The sequence below is a fragment of the Chiloscyllium plagiosum genome, unplaced genomic scaffold (genome assembly GCF_037043375.1).
Source record: "Chiloscyllium plagiosum isolate Xiang-an unplaced genomic scaffold, Cpla_swu_hap1 HiC_scaffold_10, whole genome shotgun sequence".
NCBI classification, from domain to species: Eukaryota; Metazoa; Chordata; class Chondrichthyes; order Orectolobiformes; family Hemiscylliidae; genus Chiloscyllium; species Chiloscyllium plagiosum.
In genome coordinates this window covers 75001724-75020832 of record NW_028270148.1, presented here as the reverse complement: position 1 = coordinate 75020832, position 19109 = coordinate 75001724, and the positions used below count along the sequence as shown (strand labels likewise).

Sequence of the window (19109 nt, the reverse complement as noted above, 5' to 3'; positions counted from 1 at the left end):
GTCAGGTATGTCCAGGAAGGATTCCTGACTCAGTATGTAGATAGGCTGACAAGAGGGGAGACCATATTGGCTTTGGGACTTGGCAACAAAGCAGGACAGGTGTCAGATCTCTCGGTGGAAGAGCATTTAGATGATGGTGATCACAACTCCCTGACCTTTACTATAGTCATGGAAAGGGAGAGGAGCAGATGGCTTGGGGAAGTATTTGATTGGGTGAGGGGGAATTACAATGCCATTAGACAGGAACTGTGGAGCATAAATTGGGAGCAGATATTCTCAGGGAAATGCAGGACAGAAATGTGAAGATGGTTAAGGGAGCACCTGCTGAAAGTGCTGGATATGTTTGTCCCACTGAGGCAAGTGAAGGAACCTTGGATGACAAGAGGTGGTGGAACATCTAGTCAAGAGGAAGAAGGAAGCTTACTTAAAATTGAGGAAGCAAAGATCAGACAGGCCTCTACAGGGTTATAAGGTAGCCAGGAAGGAATTGAAGAATGGACTTAAAGCGAGAAAGGGGCATGAAAAAAACCTTGGCGGGTAGTATTAAGGAAAACCCCAAGGCATTCTACACTTATATGAGGAACAAGAGGATGACAAGAGTGAAGGTAGGGCCAATCAGGGAAACTGAAGGGAACTTTTGCCTGGAATCAGACGGTGTAGGGGAGTCCTTAATGAGTACTTTGCTTCAATATTCTCTAGTGTGAAGGACGTTTGTGAGGACACTGTGAAATAGGCTGATACGCTCGAACAGGTTGATGTTAAGGAGGAGGATGTGCTGGAAATTTTGAAAAAAAAAATGTAAGGATAGAAAAGGCCCTGGGTCAGATGGGATATACCCAAGGTTACTACGGGAAGTGAGGGAAGAAATTGCTGCGATTTTGGCCATGTTCTTTGCATCCTCACTGTCCACTAGAGTAGTACCTGATGACTGGAGGGTGGCAAATGTTATTTCCTTGTTCAAAAAAGGGAATATGGATAACCCTGGGAATTACAGACCAGTCAGTCGTATGTCGGTGATGGGCAAATTATTGGAGAGGATTCTGAGAGACAGGATTTATGATTATTTGGAAAAGCATAGTTTGATTATCGATAGTCAGCATGGCTTTGTGAATGGCAGGTCATGCTTCATAAGCCTCACTGAATTCTTATGAGCATATGACAAAACACATTGGTGAAGGTAGAGCAGTGGATGTGGTGTATATAGACTTTAGCAAGGTGTTTGATCAGGTTCCCCATGGTAGGCTCATTCAGAAAGTAAGGAGGCATGGTATACTGGGAAATTTCGTTATCTGGATACAGAATTGGCTGGCCCACAGAAGACAGAGGATAGAAGTCAATGGAAAGTATTCAGCCTGGAGCTTGGTAACCAGAGGTGTTCTGCAGGGATGTGTTCTGGGACCTCTGCTTTTTATGATTTTTATAAATGACTTGGATGAGCAAGTGGAAGAGTGGGTTAGTAAATTTGCCAATGACATGAAGGTTGGTGGAAATGTGAATAGTGTGGAGGGCTGTTTTAGGTTGCAACAGGACAATGACATGATGCAGAGCTGGGCTGAGAAGTGGCAGACACAGCTTAACTTGGAAAGGGGTGAAGTGATTCATTTTGGAAGGTCAAATTTGAATACAAAATACAAGGTTAAAGGCAGGAGTCTTGGCAGTGTGGAGGAACAGAGGGACCTTGAGGTCCATGTCCATAGATCGCTCAAAGTTGCCACCCAAGTTGATAGGGTTGTTAAGGTGGTGTATAGTATGTTGGCTTTCATTAACAGGGGATTGAGTTTAAGAGCCGCGAGGTTATGCCATAGCCTTATAAAGCCCTGGTTAGAGCACACTTTGGAATATTGCGTTCAGTTCTGGTCGCCTCATTATAGGAAGGATATGGAAGCTTTGGAGAGAGTGCAGAGGAGATTTACCAGGATGCTGCCTGGACTGGAGGGCATGTCTTATGAAAAAAGGTTGAGGGAGCTAGGGCTTTTCTCATTGGAGAGAAGGAGGATGAGAGGCATAGATGGAATGGCTAGCCAGAGACTTTTTCCCAGGATAGAAATAGTTATCACGAGGGGGCATAATTTTAAGGAGCTTGGAGGAAGATTTAGGGGAGATGTCAAAGGTAGGTCCTTTACACACAGTGGTGGGTGAGTGGAATGCACTGTCTGCAGCAGTAGTAGAATCAGACACATCAGGGTCATTTAAGTAACTCTTGGATAGGCACATGGACAAGACTCCTGCCTTTAACCTTGTATTTTGTATTCAAATTCGACCTTCCAAAATGAATCACTTCACCCCTTTCCAAGTTAAGCTGTGTCTGCCACTTCTCAGTTGAAACTTTATTGCTGGAACAGCACAGCAGGTCAGGCAGCATCCAGGGAACAGGAGATTCGACGTTTCGGGCACAGGCCCTTCTTCAGGAATGAGCAGAGAGTGTTCAGCAGGAGAAGATAAAAGGTAGGGAGGAGGGACTTGGAGGAGGGGAGTTGGAAATGTGATAGGTGGAAAGAGGTCAAGGTGAGGGTGATAGGTCGGAGTAGGGTGGAGGCGGAGAGGTCAAGAAGAAGACTGCAGGTCAGGAAGGCGGTGCCGGGCTGGAAGGATCCGGCTGAGACAAGGTGGGGGGAGGGGGGATGAAGAAACTGGTGAAGTCCAAGTTCATCCCCTGCGGTTGGAGGGTTCCCAGTCGGAAGATAAGACGCTCCTCCTCCGACCGTCGGGTTGTTGTGGTTTGGCGGTGGATGAGTCCAATGACCTGCATATCCTCGGTGGAGTGGGAGGGGGAGTTGAAATGCTGTGCCACAGGTTGGTTGGGTTGGTTCGTCCGGGTGGCCCAGAGGTGCTCAGGGAGCACCTCTGGGCCACCCGGACGAACCAACCCAACCAACCTGTGGCACAGCATTTCAACTCCCCCTCCCACTCCACCGAGGATATGCAGGTCATTGGACTCATCCACCGCCAAACCACAACAACCCGACGGTCGGAGGAGGAGCGTCTTATCTTCCGACTGGGAACCCTCCAACCGCAGGGGATGAACTTGGACTTCACCAGTTTCTTCATCCCCCCTCCCCCCACCTTGTCTCAGCCGGATCCTTCCAGCCCGGCACCGCCTTCCTGACCTGCAGTCTTCTTCTTGACCTCTCCGCCTCCACCCTACTCCGACCTATCACCCTCACCTTGACCTCTTTCCACCTATCACATTTCCAACTCCCCTCCTCCAAGTCCCTCCTCCCTACCTTTTATCTTCTCCTGCTGAACACTCTCTGCTCATTCCTGAAGAAGGGCCTGTGCCCGAAACGTCGAATCTCCTGTTCCCTGGATGCTGCCTGACCTGCTGTGCTGTTCCAGCAATAAAGTTTCAACTTTGATCTCCAGCATCTGCAGACCTCACTTTCTCCTCTGCCACTTCTCAGCCCAGCTCTGCATCATGTCGTTGTCCTGTCGATTCCTGAAGAAGGGCTTATGCCCGAAACGTCGATTCTCCTGTTCCCTGGATGCTGCCTGACTTGCTGCGCTTTTCCAGCAACACATTTTCAGCACATGGACAATAGTAATATGTAGGGTATGTAGGTTAGTTTGAGCTTAGAGTAGGATAAAAGGTCGGCACAACATCGAGGACAGAAGAGCCTGTACTGTGCTGTTCTGTACTGTTCTATGTTCTATTGCGAGGAAAAACCTCTCAAATGTGTAGAAGTATACAGGGTTGTTAAAAGTTCCTTTCCCAGTCTCCAAAAGATTCCTAGGCCCATGGTGGACACTGAATGTGTCGATATTGTTACTAAGTTGAAAGCATGTGTGTACACTTTAAAATTGGAAGTGGTTTCTGAATTTAAGTAAGTTTAAAGTGCAGGCTCAGTTGCCTGAAGGAAAAGGCTGGGAGACGAGCTGTTCCAGAACAGATAGATGTCGCAAATGGCTTTTAAATGGATACCTGAGTTTTAGTTGCTGCTTTGACAACAATTCAAATTTAACCAATTAGTTTAAATTATGCCCAGGATATTAAAGTCCAATCGAGTTTGAATTTATTGTTTTGACAACGTGGACCAATGAGACGGTATGATGTTGGGGGTATAAAAAACGCCGGAATTTTGAAAATTGGTCAGAGAGCAATTGCCATTGATCAACCAAGCAACTGCCGTTGAGCTGGAGAGCTAACTGTCTATCTAAAATCTTGCTCTCAAAGAAATTAGAAGACACACTCAAAGGTACCTTTTCAAGTAAAATATACTCACAGTAAAAAGAAAAGACGACCCAGGGAGAGCAGCAGGTGTAAGATTGAAGACAGCTGAGAAGACAGAAACTGTGTGGTCTTGAGATTAAGTTAATGGAATGTTTAATAATTGTGGTATTGGAACAGCATTTTTTTATATATAGAGTTGGAGTGAGATAGCAAGTAGTTAAGAAAATTAACTTGGATTTTGTGAATACGTTTTGTTTAGTGTTCACTATTAGAGTTTGGAAAATAAATGGTCATTTTTCTTTAAGTAGTGGAATTTAGGAGTTTTCTGCCACTCACATTATAATAGACTACAAGGCAAGGCAAGCTTTTCTGGGTGTTTGGTTTTAATTAACAGAGGGGTTCGACCTCTATATTTTAACACTATGCAGTGGCATGGAGGGTTTGAGGGGGCATTAAGTATGGTGTAGAACCTTGAGACGGCACCGATTTAACATAGAGGTTTATGAGCAGCCATGGGGAATGGATTAAATGGGGGTTGGAGTGAGGTGGAGAAGGGGTATGAGGGTAAGGATTGGAAAGTCCCAAAGAACTAGGTCAGATCTTCTAGCTAGCCCACATCAGCATTTGCTCACGCTGGTGGCTGTGTAAGCTCTGCACCTAAATTTTCCTGGCCTGATTATATTTCAACCCCCCCCCCTCCTGAACACATTTCGGCATTGTTTTCACCAACATGGGTCCAGCAAGTCAAGCAATTTCCCAAATTAAGCCAACAGCTTGGTAGATAGTATCTGGCCCTAAGTATATGTGATTTGAATAATACTATTAAATGCACCTTCAGTAAAGTTAAGCTCAATTTATTACATTTCTAGAAAATTGGGGAAGCCAAATTCGCAATTTGATTTGGGAAGTGGATACCAGAAGGACCAAAATTCAAATCACAAGGTCACTGGTTAAAGCTGAAGTCAGAGATTTGAGCACATAATCGAGGTTGAATCTCCAGTGCAATACTTGGGGAAGATGAGGATCAGCTAGTTCAGTTGGTTGGAAGGCTGGTTTGCAACAACGTGGGTTCAACTCCTGCACCAGCTGAGGTTACCATGAAGGACTTTCCTCCTCAACCTCTCTCTTCCCAAGGAATGGTGACCGTCAGATTAAATCACCACCAATCATCTCTCCCCAATGAAAAAGCAGCCTTATAATCCACTAGAACTATGGCACTTTATGTTTAATTTGGGGGAGTCCTACACTGTTGGACATGTCATCTCTTGGATGAGATGCTAAACTAAGGCATTTCCACATTCTTGGGTGGATACAACTTCAGTTTGAAAAACAGGTCTCTCCCCATAGTCCTAATAAATATTTATTTCTCAATTGACCAGACTAGTAGACAACAGACAAGAATATGTCTCAACCAAAAAACACTAATTTTTTTCTCTAAATTGCACATTATACTAATTGAGTTTACATACATCCCAGAATATTTACTATGTGCATTTGTAGGCTCAATTTTTTTAAAAAAATGTAAATCGCAAATAAAAATCTAGGTATTTGAGAGACTTGGCTGTGCTTCCTACATTACCAAAGTGACCACACTTAGACATACATGTAGTTCATTGTAAAGTGTACTGGTACCACTTGATGGCATGAATTGTGCTACATAAATGTCTTGGCCTCGTAGCAGTGGTTGTGTCCCTACCTCTGGGCCAGAAGATCGAGGTCCAAATTGCACCTGCCCCAGATGTGCTATAACATGTCAACATTAACAACATTAAAAAAAAACAAGGAACTGCAGATGCTAAAGTTCTGAAAGTTTGAAAACATAAATTGCTGAAGAAACCCAGCAGATCTGGCAGCATCTGTGAAGAGAAAACAGTTGACATTTCAACTCAAAATGCTGAATCTTCTTTCTTTCCACAGATGGTGCCAGACCTGCTGAGTTTCTCCAGCAATTTTTGCTTTTGTTTCTGATTAACATTATTACCAGGTTCTGAAGAAAAGTAATACTGGAATCAAAGTGGCGATCTCTTTTTCTCTCCATAAATGCTGCCAGACCTGAGTTGTTCCAGCATTCTCTGTACTAGTTTCTGATTTCAGGCACCCATATTATTTTGCTTTTATTCCCAATTCTTCAATTCCTCATATCAACTAATATTGGCACCACAGCTGACACTTGTAAATAACAGAGATAAATCTGGTTTTACTTTAGAGGTTCCAGAGTTTTCAAAGATTGAGAATTGTCAGGGTTAAAAGGGTAGTATACTGACACCAGATGATCTTAGCAAAGTGAGGAACAGGTTTATAAGCACATTATCAAAACAAATGATTGAAGAGAGCTAGGATGAGCATGAATGAAATATGTGGCTTTCTGCATTTAACTTGGAAGTAGAAAATTAACATTTTTAATTTATAAACATTAGGAGTCAAGGAGATTTCAATTTTGATCACGAACAGTCACTTAGAATAGGATAGAAATGGAAACAAGCAAGATATGAGAACTCACTATACATGTTGTTGAAATGCAGCAAATAAGATCTTGATAATCTCAGAAACTGCAGTGGATTAGAAGCTTTATGCAGCTATTATATATTAATCATTCTGTCAATGGAAAGATAAAGAGAGGAAGGATAAGGGTCAGTTGTTGCACAATGTAAAGGAGAGCTGTCAGATCTCACATGGTGTGCCATTTGACTTGTTACAAACACATTTCTTCTGCCCTACGTATAGCTACACTTTAAAAACACTAATTGCAGCATGAGAGCAAAATGCAAAGGCTGGTATTAAGGCACAGCCAGGGTTGGAAACCAAATATATCTAGGTGAGAAAAATTGGCATTTTGGAAAATCAGTGTTTACATATGACAGGAACTACAGAATCTAACAACAAAGGAATGAGACCATTCAGTACATTACACCTGAAAGTGGCATCAATCTACTGTACTCATACTGACCAGTGCTCTCATTTTAATCCACAATATTAACTTTTACAAATATAAGGCTTTACAAATATTTATTTACTTAGCTTTTCAAATTAGTTGTATATTTTACTTGCACTACAGTTTGCACGTACTAAAATTCTGGATAAAAGAAATTTTAAGCTATCCTTTGTTGATGAGTTTAAATATATGCTCTCCCAACTTGCAGTAAAAATAGCTTCTCATTATGAAAAACAATCAGATGTTCTCTCTCATCCTTGCTCTAACTAAAAGTGACCCAAAGGCTAGAATTTTACTTGCCCATGGTTTTGGGGCTGGGATCATTAATCACAACTTGCTTAGCATTTTGAAATCAAGCTGAGCAGAATGCAATTTTCTCTCCCTACCTTACTGAACTGACCATAGTACTGAGCCAAGTGACTTCCATGCCATTATTTTGATCTCCATTCTAATAGATACCTGTGCATACAGCACAGCAAGACCGACAATCATGTAATCCAGGCAGTTAACTCCTCATAAAGTTCTCTGTCCACTAAAGAGAGATTGCACACCTGAACTCTTGAATGTTGGAAAATATTTTTTGAGGCAGGGTGACCTACCCTCAAGAACTAACCTCAAGGGGGAATGGAACCACTTATTTTCAGGAAGTGGCAGAACAAACTAGTGGCCAATGACTTGGTTATTAACTACCAATTAAATTTATTAAAAAGTAATTTATTTTCCTTTCAAATGTATTCCTCTCAAAATGAGTTTGCTTTTGTAATGGCCTTATTGGCTAATTTTGCAACTTTTAGTAAAAAAATAAATCGCATGTATATACTTGCAGTTTCCTTTCTTCTCAAAAACTTGTTTTCAGATAAGTATATGTTTTCCTTATTTTTAATACCAAAATAATATCTTAAAATTATCCACTTTAAATACACCAGTCTACTTTGAGTATACTTAATGAGGCAGCTTCAACAATGCTCTGTACTAAAGAATTCCACAGGTTCACCACTTTCCGACAGAAATAATTCTCCATAATCTGTTTTAAATAGGCAAGTCCTCACTCTGATATGATACCCTCTGGTCCTAGACTCTCCCACAATGTGAAACAACGTTTCCACATATATGTTCCATTAAGGTCTCCTCACATTCTCCTAAATTCCAATGACTGCAAGTTCAATCCACTCAACCTCACCTCATAAGACAATCCCTCCATAAGTGGGATCAACCCAGTGAACCTTCTCTGGATTGCTTCCAACTCCTTACCATAGCAAACATTTCATGGACTTCCTGTAAGCCACCATAAATAATTTATCTGCATAAAAATTAGCTACTGACTTAAAGATGTGTACTTCTTAATTTTGGTTGATGTACTTTGAACTTGTTGCTGCCATGAGCAATATTTATCTTGATTTGGAGATATCAGGGCCTAAAACAATGTGTTTTTGAGGGATCCTCGAGATTTTTTCAGGATTATGTTTTGATTTCCTTTCGTTCTCTCTCAATCATTCAGGAGGTGACGCAATTACATAGTAACCTTACTTCCTGTATTTGTGTTGATTTACAGGGCATTTGAACACATGCAGATGCAGAATTCAATAAAATCTTTAATAATCATCAGGTCTCCATTTAAAGCCATAACAGGCAAGGAAAACACTGATTTCCAAGACATAAGTTGGAACAATGCCGTGGGCATATGTTAACAACAAAAGGCTTTTTAATCAAACAACGGACATGCACTTTGTAAGTTAAACTATTTCCATTGCACATTCATGAAGCTAGAATATTTCAGCTAGGCAGTTACTACCTTTTTCACTGCATCTTAGATCCAAATTTAGGAAATGAGTGTTTATTACAGAAGTATCCAATGCAATTGCCCACACAGAAGCTTCTGAACATATGCAGCCTTAAACAAGGAGATACTAAATTCATTTGTAAGTAATTCATTACCTCAGTGATTTCAAGCTTCTCTTGTTCCCAGTTAGCAGAATGTTCATTTGTGGACAGGTTTAAAGCTGTTCTCTTCTCTATGCAGCCTGCTTTACTCTTTCCCTTGCAGCCTCCCTGCCTTTTCCTACATCTCCAAACCTCTTGCAGCCTTCCACTTTCCCCATCATACTCCAATCCCCTTGTACCTCGCTCCCTCTCCACTTTGCAGCCCTCCACTCTTTCAGTCCTTTCTCACTTTCCCACCACCATGCTGTAGACTATCTACCCAGTCCCACACCCCAACCAATCTCTAGGTTTTTCTAGATCTCCATGGCTCCCACCTCCTTGCAAACTTCCCCATCTTTCCCAGCCACCTTTCAGATTTCCCATTCCTCTCCCATAGCCTTTCTGTCACAGCCCTGCAGTTTCCCCATTCCCTCCAAACTCCTGTCTACTCCTCCATACCTTTGCAGCTTGCTCATATCCTCCGCTGCCCCATGCAGCTTCCTCATACCCTTCTCAGCCTCCACATATTCACCCCATCCCTTTACAGGCTCTCCATCTCCCTCCCACCATCACCCCTGGCCCATCTCTCCTTCTCCATTAGTTGCCTTCATCCTTCTCATCCAATCACCTTTGCAGCCTCCCACCAACATCTTGCAGCCTTCTACTTACACCACACATACCTCTTGCAGCTTTCCTGTCTTCTCCTTACCTACTTGGAGGCCTCCTCTTTCTGTCCATTTTCTGTCTTATGCCCAACCATCTTTCAGCTGCTTCAAAGACCTTCCCAGTTATAACATCAGAAACCGAGGTTTTGCTCATGATTGCACAATGTTCAGTGTCATTCATAATTCCTCAGATACTGAAGCAGTCCATGCTGAAACGCAATAATTATTACCCATGTCATGTGGCACCACAAGGACAATTTGGGGCTTTGCTCGAAAAGAGAAGCCTAATGAGAAATCTAAACCAAATGAGTGGACAAATCACATGCAGTATATCATAGATTAATTATGCAACAGAAATGTAATGTTTTATTGCAAATTCATGGAATACACAAAAGCTGTTATAAAAGAAGGCAGCTGGTGGAACTAAAGAGCGGATTGTGGTTGCATGATAGAAAACTGTTGAATGTGCAAGAGTCCCTGAATGCAAAGAACACAGTTCCATTTTATGCACGGTCACAGTGAACACGAGACAAACAAAGATTACATGAATATAGAGTGTATTCTAATTCTGTTCAAGTATTTGCACTGTGGATTGATAGGGTTACAAAGAAATCACCCTCGCGTTCATGTAAAACGTTATGCATAACAATATGACAGAAACAGATTGCTCATGTGCTATTTTAGAGTTTCTTGAAGAATAAATTGAATGGTGAGAGAGTTATAGCTATCTTGCTTTCTAAGCATGGTTGTTGTTGGAAAAAGGAACTCATCCTCTATTAATTCAACACGATCAACTGCAGCAGTCATGGCAGCTTGCTGAGGCAGGATTTTGACTGATCTAACAGTTAGTGGGTCAGTTGCTACATCAACTCCAAGCATAGTGGAACAGAAGCAAATGACCCAAATATTAATAACAAACAGAAAATGCAGGTCTGGCACCATCTATGAAGAGAGACACAGAGTTAATATTTTTATGTTTGATATGATTTCTTCAGAAACCAGTCTCAGACTGATCTCTGTCCTTATTATCTCCCTGGGTACCCCCCACCACCTAAAATCTAAATCTAAAATTCATAGAAATCATAGAATCCCTACAGTGTGGACCAGACCCAACAAGTCCACACCGATCCTCCGAAGAGTAACCCTTATAGACGCATTCCCGTATCCTATTACTCTACATTTTACCCCTAACTAATGCATCTAAACTACACATACCTGAACACTATGGGCAATATAGCAGGCCAATTCACTTAACCAGCACATCGTTGGGAGGACCCAGAGGAAACCCACGCAGACATGGGGAGAATATGCAAACCTCACACAGACAGACAGTCACTCGAGGTTGGAATCAAACCCAGGTCCCTGGTATTGTGAGGCAGCAGTGCTAACCACTGAACCACCGTGAACCCTTCACCAGCTCCTCAGCCATGCATTCATCTGTTCTATGCTCCTATTCCTACCCTCACTAGCTCATGGCACCGGGAGTAATCCAGATATTAATACCGTTGAGGTCCTCCTTTTTAAATTTCTGCCAACTTCCTATATTCTCCCTTCAGAATAAAGTAGGAATAGAGCAGGTGAATGCATGGCGGAGGAGCTGGTGCAGGGGAAAAGGGTTCACATTTTTGGATCATTGGAATCTCTTTTGGACTAGAGGTGGCCTGTATAAAAGATGATGGATTGCACCTGAATTGGAAGGGGACTAATATACTGGCATGGAGATTTGCTAGAGCTGCTCGGAAGGATTTAAACTAGTAAGATTGGGGGATGGAGGGGTGTACCCAGAGAGATAGTGAGGAAAGAGATCGATCGGAGGCTGGTACAGTTGGGAAAAGGAGCAAGTCGTACAATCAGAGCAGGCAGGAACAAAGCAGAGATCGTGGTAGGACTGATAAATTAAATTTATTTCAATGCAAGAGGTCTAACAGGGAAGGCAGATGAACTCAGGGCATGGTTAGGAACATTGGACTGGGATATCAAAGCAATTACAGAGATGTGGCTCATGGATTGGCAGCTTAATGTTCCAGGATACAAATGCTATAGGAAGGATAGAAAGGGGGGCAAGACAGGAGGGGGGGGGGGGGGGGAACAAATTTGTAAGGAGATCTCATTATCTGTAAGAATGATAGGGTGCTTATGGTAGGGGATTTTAACTTTCAAAACAGAAACTGGGACTGCCATAGTGTTAAGGTTTCAGATGGAGAGCAATTTGTTAAGTGTGTACAAGAAAATTTTCTGATTTACTATGTCGATGTTCCCACTAGAGAAGGTGCAAATCCTGACCTACTCTTTGGAAATAGGTTAGAGCAAGTGATTTGAGCTCTCAGTGGGGGACCACTTCAGAGCAAGTGACCATAATTCTATTAATTTTAAAAGAGTGATGGAAAAGGTTTTACCAGATCCAAAAGTTAAAGTTCTACACCACAGGAAAGCCAATTTTGATGATATACGGCAAGAACTCTGAAAAGCTGATTGGGGACAGATGTCTGCAGGTAAAAGGATGACTGGAAAATGGGACACCTTCAAAAATGAGATAATGAGAGTCCAGAGACAGTATGTTCCTGTTAGGGTGAAAGGCAAGGCTGGTAGGTGTAGCAAATTCTGGATAACTAGATAAATTGAGGTTTTATCAAGAATAAGAAGGAAGCATATGTCAGGTGTAGAACAGCAGAGATTGAGTGAATCCTTAGAAGAGTAATAAAAGCTGTAGGAGTATACTTCAGAGGGAAATCAGGAGGGCAAAAAGGAGACATGAGATAGCTTTGGCAAATAGGGTTAAAAGAGAATCCAATGGGATTGCATAACTACATTAAAGATAAAAGGGTGGGGAGAGAATAGGGCCCCTCAAAGGTCAGCAAGGCAGCCTATGTGTGGACCGCAGGAGATGAGGGAGATAATAAACAAATATTTTGCATCAGTGTTTACTGTGGAGAAAGACATGGAAGATCTAGAATGTGGGGAAATAGATGGGGACATCTTGAAAAATGTCCAAATTACTTAGGAGGAAGTCCTGGATGTCTTGAAACACAAAATGGTGAATAAATCCCCAGGACCTGATCAGGTATACCTGAGAACTCTGTGGAAGGCTAGAGAAGTGGTTGCTGGGCCCCCTTGCTGAGATATTTGGATCATCAAAAGTCACAGGTGAGGTGCCGGATGACAGGAGGTTGGCTAACGTAGTGCCACTATGTAAGAAAGGTGGTAAGGAAATGCCAGGGAACTATAGACCAGGTGAGCCGGACATCGGTGGTGGGCAAGTTGTTGGAGGGACAGGATTTGGATAGGCAAGGACTGATCACAGTTAGTCAACATGGCTTTGTGTGTTGGAAATCATGTCTCATTAACTTGATGGAGTTTTCTGAAGGAGTAACAAAGAAGATTGATGAGGGCAGAGTGGTGGACATGATCTATATGGACTTCAGTAAGGTGTTTGACAAGGCTCCATATGGTAGACTGGTTAACAAGGTTAAATCACATGGAATACAGAGAGAACTAGCTATTTGGATACAGAACTGGCTCAAAGACAGAAGACACAGAGGATGATGGTGAAGAGTTGCTTTTCAGACTGGAGGCCTGTGACCAGTGGTATGCCACAAGGATTAGTGATGGGTCCACTGCTTTTCATCATTTATATAATTGATTTGGAATATGAAAAAGGAGGGACAGTTAGGAAGTTTGCAGATGACACCAAAATTGGAGGTGTAGTGGACAAAGAAGGTTACCTCAGAGTACAATGGAAGCTTGATCAGATGGGCCAGTTAGCCAAGGTGTGGTAGGTGGAGTTTAATTTAAATAAATGTGGATGCTGCATTTTGGAAAGGCTAATCAGGGCAGGTCTTATACACTTAATGGGAAGGTCCTGGGGAGTGTTGCTGAACAAAGAGACCTTGGAGTGCAGGTTCATTATTCCTTGAAAGTGGAGTTGTAGGTAGATAGCAAAATTAAGGCAGTTTGGTATGTTTTCCTTTACTGGCCAGAGCATTTGAGTGTAGGAGTTGGGATGACATGATGCATCTGTACTGGACACTAGTTAGGCCACTTTTGGAATTTTGTGTGCAATTCTGGTCTCCCTGCAATAGGAAAGATAGTGTGAAACTTGAAAGGGTTCAGAACAGATTTACAAGGGGTGGTGCCAACGTTGAAGGATTTGAGCTATAGGGAGAGGCTGAATAGGCTGGTGCTGTTTTCCCTGGCATGTCAGAATCTGAGGGGTGAACTTATAGAGGTTTATAAAATCATGAGGGGCATGGACAAGATAAATAGACAAGGTCTTTTCCCTGGGTTGGGGGAGTCCAGAACTAGAGGGCATAATTTAGGGTGAAAAGGGATCCAAGTGGCAACTTTTTCAAGCAGAGGGTGGTACGTATGGAATGAGCAACCAAAGGAAATGGTGGAGGCTGGTACAATTACAACATTTAAAAAAACATCTGGAGGGGTATACAAATAGGAAGGAAGGGTTTAAGAGGGATATGGGCCAATTGCCAGTAAAGTGAACTAGGTTAGTTTGGCATATCTGGACAGCATGGACGTATCAGACCAAAGTGTCTGTTTCTATGTATTACACCTCTATGACTCCATAACTGCCATTAGAACTTTTCTAATAGTTTACTCTGCTGAATTCTTACTGTCTATTTTGGTTGAGAACTCTCTAAAAAGAAGCTGGATTGAAGTTGAAGAAAGTATCTACCAATTCTGAAAAGTCACAATGGACTTGAAACATTAAATCTATTTCTCTCTGCACAGAAGCTATCAGTTCTGTTGAGTTTGTGTTTGTTTCAGATTTCCAGCATCCACAACATTTTACTTTCATTAACATTTGGTATACTCTATCAAGAAATGCTCATGTAATTTAAATACAGTTGGGTCTAGGACATGTTTAGCATATTCAGAGAATCAGAGAACCAGAATGAGAGGACTTACAGCTTAGGTCAAACTTTCAGGTTTTGTTTCATCTAAGGAACTTATAAAAAAAATTATGATTAGATTGCCTACAGTGTAGAAACAGGCCGTTTGGCCCAACCAGTCCACACTGACCCTCCGAAGAGTAACCCAACCAGACCCATTTCCCTCTGACTGATGCACCTAACACTACGGGCAATTTAGCGTGGCCAATTCACCTGACCTGCTCATCTTTGGACTGTGGGAGGAAACCGGAGCACCCGGAGGAAACCCACGCAGACACGGGGAGAATGTGCAAACTCTACACAGACAACTGCCCAAGACTGGAATTGAACCTGGAACCCTGGCTGCTGTGAGGCAACAGTGCTAACAGCTGAGCCACTGTGCCGCCCGTACTAATTGATCAATGAGGGATGTCTAAGACTATGACAATAGTTTTATGATGTCAATTAGGCAATTTTTGTGCATCTTGTCTATGCAGATGCAATTTTGAGTCTCGGCACAAATGATAAACTGACTGCTTTAGCTAAATAGTCGTCAAATTAGTGGGGATAGTAGGTGGTAAAACCTATGGATATTACCCAGTTATTGTTCCTGGATAGGTCTGGCTGAAGGAGAAACATAGCGCAAAATGAGTCAAGTACTACCTACAGCCTTTGTTATGCAGCGCAAAAGCAATGCACAGGATGATCAACTCTTTTGTGCAGGATTCTACAGAGGCTGTGTAAGGTTAGAAAAGGAATGAATGGTGACAAAGTATACTGCTCACTGGTTCCAGAGTGATGAAATTAATAAGGAATGTTTCCAGACAGTCAACCAATTGCAAATGCATCTGGTTTTGAAACAAATACTGGTTTGTGATATTTTACAGATTGTAATATAATGTAAAAAGTACAATGTTTCCTTCTTCATCTTGCATGATCAAAACTAAAACCTTATGCCAATACAACAAGAAAGGTAGATGCAGATTGTTTAATCAACAGTAGAAACATGGTTAACATTTATCACTGTACAATCAATTGTTTATGCTTATTTGAGACCATTACATTACTGTCCTTCACCATGTCCTGAAAAGATGGGGAATGATGGAGAGGATGTGATTGCCTTTGGAATTTTTCTAAATTCTCTGAATTCTTAAATCTATTCTTGCATTACAGCTTTGTGAACAGAAGCTGAATATAAGTTTTAAAAAATAGTCTCTACCTGGCCCTTTTCACTGCACTGTCATATAGTTAAAGAAAAATGGAAAATGCTTGAGTTGGCTTGACTTAATAAAAAAAAAGAGACTCAAATCACAGATATCCACAATACAGAAAAAGCCCTTCAATCCATCGGAGTTACGCCAGTCAAAAACCTACTTATTCTATTCCCATTTTCGAGCAGTTGGCCTACAGTAGTGTATGACTTGGCATCGCAAATTCACATCTCAATACTTCTTCAATGTTATGAGGGTTTCTGCTTAACACTCTCATATGCAGCGAGTTCCAGATTCCCAATACCCTCTGGGTGAAAAAGTTTTTCCTCGCATCTCTCCTAAATCTTTTGCCCTTTACCTTCAATCCATGCCTCATAGTTCATTGACTTCTCCATCAAAAAGGGAAAAGTTTCCTCCTGTCTACCTTGTCTATGCTCCTTATAATTTTATACGGCTCAATCAAGTCTCCTCTCAATCTTCTCTGCTCCAAAGAGAACAACCTCAATCCATCTCTTCATAACAAACTCTCCAGTTCAGGTAACATCCTGGTAAATTTCCTCTGCGCCCTCTCCAGTGCTATCATATTGCTCTTACAATGAACTGAATACAAAATTCTACATGTAGCCTAACCAACGTTTTCTGTAGTTCCACCATACGCCGTGATACGAACTGCTGAGAACTGCTACACTTTCCGGATTTAAAATGAACTGAAAGAATGTCAGTTAGTAAAGAATTCTAATTATGTAAATTCTGCTGCAAAAGTTCCTTCTTCAATTTCTCATTGGAATCTTTTGATGATATCTGTCTAGCTGGTGTATTATTGATTAAAAGATTAACTTCCTGTTAAAGCATTCATGATATGTCTGAAGTATGCCCACATTCTTTTGGATCAACTAGTTAAAAGCCATGGGATCATATCATCAATATTTTCAGAATTCAATACAGACCTATTCAAAGTTATTCTTTCTAGGGAGGATATCCAAGAGATCAGAGAATTGAACATTAATGCTCAAATAAGGCTGTTATGTGGTGGTCATCACATCTGATTTTAAAATTAAGCACTCTCAACAATATATGCATTTAAATAAAAGGTGTTATTTCCAAGAATAAATGTTGTAAGCACTGAAGAATACAATAAATTATGAATTCAAACAATACTGCAATGTCACTGCAGTATTTTTGTGATTTTTAAAACATCACAATTGTCCACTATGCCACTAACTTGCATGTAATGGAATTTCAAAACATACACACAATCCTGCCTGTAAGCCTTTACAATGTTTTATTAACAATCTTCATTGTTGAAAATAGTTTACTTCCTGTAAAAACATCTATTTTGTTCAGCCTGAGAAAGATCAGGGTATCGACTACAGATTCCTAGTCAGTAGTTCATTCCTGTAAGGCTGCTTTTCCATTATCTCAATTCACTTCTCTCCCATTTTCTAGCAATAAGGTATTCTCCACAATATATGGCATTTTTGGTGCACTATTTTTAAAAATAATCATGGATTTTCAGTTTAGAGAAAGAATCATATCCGACACAGTCAAATATGTAACACTTAACACTATTGGCTAGTCTAAGTAAACATACAATCCAGGTAGTTTTCCTGTAACTTTGTAGTTGTGTTCCAGCAAAAAATTGCTTAATATAAATAATGGGACCTCTGGGAAAAGAGGAGTGAGGGCAGACCCACAAAAAATATCACTCACGATCGCTCAAAAATCCCTAACTGTCTAACACAAAGTATAGCACAGCCTGAATGAAGGTTGAAATCATATTTATTAATGAAACAAAAGTAACTTGAACACAGTACATTTAAAAAAATGTAAGAAAGCTACTCTCTCTACAGTACTTCTCACAGAAAGCTCCCTGTGGGCAGCTGACATTGGCGCGTGTGCAGTACAGCACAAAGACCAGTGCTGACATCGTACATGCGCAGAACAGCGTAGAGACTTTGGCACAGACATCGTGCATGTGCAGAACAGCACGAAGACTGGCGCTGATATCGCGCATGCACAGAATGGCACAGAAATTTTGGCATGGACATTGGAGCATGCACAGAACAAAGCATGAGAACTGATCTCTGCTAGAATCTCGCCATTGGCAAATACTGTTCCTTAATTCTTCAGCGACATGATAGCCAAATCACGCTGCTAAAATGCACGCGATACCAGAAATACCTATACCAGCTTCAAAACTCTTAAATCCGGATGTCTATTCCTCCATGTTGATCAGTAGATTACTGTTTTAATCACTTTCATTCAAACTGCAAGATTTTATGTTGAAAATACATTATGCATGGAATTTAGTTATGAGTTTTAAAGAAATCTCCATAGCATAGTACAAACACACATATAATTACTCCACTAATGTTAGAGCTTTTTATAGTCTAACAATCTCTCAACTCCCACACGCTCTATATAGATAACCATCAGAAACTGCACTAATTTTCCACTTTCCAACTCCATAGCAACAAGACCACACTGAGCACATTGTGAATACATTACATAATTGTTACTGTTATATTACAGCATAAGAAATAATTTATTGGCATGGACATTATATCGATAAAAACATTGAATCAACAAAACAAATATAAAATGATATTCATGACAGAATTCAATTGATAATCAAATAATAAATTACACAGAGAAGGTGGCCAACATCCAATAATTTGATCCTTTTTTCAAGAATTTTTAAAACCACATCTCTACTTCAGTAAAAGAATGTCATTATAATGGCTAAATGTTTAAAATGCTTTTTTGAAATAAAAGGCAATGTATTACTTTGAAATTGTATACATTCAAAAATGCATAATTCCATTAGCTCAATTTTAATAGACAATTATCTGCTTTGTGATCATTGTAAAATTCCAACTGCACCAGGTACTTAAATATTGAAAACAAATCACATATGAAAACTCTCTTTAATGTAGAACTGATGAAAAAAATGATCAAGTATGGAATGAAGCTCAGGAAAACTGGGTGAAAGCAAGTCTTTGGAAAGCTTAATTGCAAGCTACAGAAGACACTGCAGTACAATTTCTCCAACTGGAATTAGAGCATAACCTATTGAATATTTCAAGCTTTTTATAATATTATACAATATATACCATAAAATAGTAAAGAACAATAGGCTTTAATTAAACTTACGAGAAAAATACAAACATTAGAAGATTATTGTGCAATTATACAGCTCATCAAATTCTAATCATCTATACAAAGAAACTACATTTTTGTTTTCGTTACAACACTGTAGTGCAACTGGAGATGCAAAGCTCATATTATTAGCATTTCTTTTTGTCTTATCATAACATTTTTTTAAAACAC

The 19109-nt window shown here is 40.7% G+C and overlaps 1 protein-coding gene across 2 annotated transcripts in view; it reads right to left on the bottom strand.

Annotated features, from left to right (window-relative positions):
* Positions 1-19109, bottom strand: part of zdhhc14 (zDHHC palmitoyltransferase 14) — a 193398-nt gene that overhangs the window by 55839 nt on the left and 118450 nt on the right. The gene's annotated exons all lie outside the window — the stretch shown is intronic.